Source organism: Loxodonta africana, chromosome 7 (assembly GCF_030014295.1).
Source record: "Loxodonta africana isolate mLoxAfr1 chromosome 7, mLoxAfr1.hap2, whole genome shotgun sequence".
NCBI lineage: Eukaryota > Metazoa > Chordata > Mammalia > Proboscidea > Elephantidae > Loxodonta > Loxodonta africana.
Window position 1 is genome coordinate 8,479,213 of NC_087348.1, and position 1,718 is coordinate 8,480,930.

The following is a 1,718-nucleotide window of genomic DNA, read 5'->3' on the forward strand; positions in this document are numbered from 1 at the left end:
CTCAGCCTCTGTGAGGTTGGCTCTTTTAAGCCTAGCAGGATGGCAAAACTGATCAAATCCCCTTGGCAGGCCACAGGGACCTTGTCTGCATATTTATTGTCCAGTCCCTGCAAGAGTCTTATATACCTTATTTCCATAGTCCCAGCCAATCATTTTTGGGGGAATTAAGAGACCATGGCTAGGAAGGCCATATAGAAGCAATTCACTGCACTGCACTGCAATGACTCTGCCCAGCCCAAGGAAAAGTAAGGTCTTTCTGCCTTTACAGGCACGTGCTCCTACCCACCTGCTCTCCTGCCTTCCCTGAGCATTCACTGAGTGTCGACTATGTACCAGGCACTGAGCCAGGCCAGGGCACTTGCCCAGAAGCCAGAGGCTGTTTTGATACTGGAGGAAGGTGAGGCAAGAAATGGCGCTGACTGTCCAGCTATGCCACACGGCAGACCTCACCTAAGGATTTTTGCAGACACCTGCCCTATGCCGGGCCCTGGCTGTATCTGGAGAGCTAAAAACCAAGTAGCCACCATCCCGCTCCCAAGGCCTGGGGAAACTGAACGTAAATCGTGATGGAGCTTGTCCACCAGACAGCTTTGCAGAAGTGTGTAATATAGGACTCCAGAAAAGGGAGCCTACCTGGGAACTCCAGGAAGGCAACCTGGAGGAGGTGTTCCCCAGCTGGGCCTTGAGGCATGAGTATGAGTTTGCTGGATTGAGATGGGGAGGAACATTCCAGGCAGAGGTACTAGAGAATGTGGAAGGCATGAACATGGACTACTCAGAGAACAGTGGGGACTCCTGGGAGGGGGAGGCCCCCGGGTATGAGGGAGGGGAGAGGATGGGGTTGGAGCAGTGGGTTGAAGGCAGATAATGAAGGGTCATAAGGTAAGGTCAGAGGGTCTGGACTTTGTCCTGAAGAGCAGCATGGTCAGGTCTATGATTTAGAAAGACCCCTCTGGCTGCCTGTGCCCGTGAATTGGAGAGAGACGCAGAAACAGTGAGGCCACGGAGGAGTCTATCCCTGCAGTCCAGGAGGGAAGTGGTGAGGCCAGAACAGGGGCTTACACAGAGGATGGAGATATGAGGGCAGCTGCCTCTACAGAGGCCATTTAATGTCACAGCTAACTGCATGTGCTCTGAAGCCAGAGTCCTAGGTTCAGATCCAGACTGCTCCACTTCCATGCTGTGGGAACTTAGGCAAGTTATATAACTTCTCTGTGCCTGCTTCCTTACCTGAAAATGAGGATGTTAGCAATACCTGCTGCATATGAGTCCCTGGGTGGTACCAACTGTTTGTGCTCACCAAACCTAAAGGATGGTGGTTAAAACCTACCCAGCGGCACTATGGAAGAAAGGCCTGGCGATCTGCTACTGTAAAGATTACAGCTAAGAAACCCCTATGGAGAAGTTCTACTTTGACACCTATGGGGTCACCATGAGTCTGAATTGACTCAACAGGAATGGAGGATTTTTTTTTTTTGCTTCTTGTGAGGAATGCGGCTTTCAGTGGTGGTCTCACTAAACAGGGTGGGGGGGCCAATGAAAGGTTCAGTTTGAGAAATCTGGAGTTGGAGTTTGAGGCGCTTATGGGAGAGATCTGAGGGAAATGCCCAAGTCTGGAATTCTGGGGCCCTGGTAGCATAGTGGCTAAGCACTCCGCTGCTAACTGAAACGTCTGTAGTCTGAACCCACCAGCCACTCCACAGAAGAAAAGACCTGGC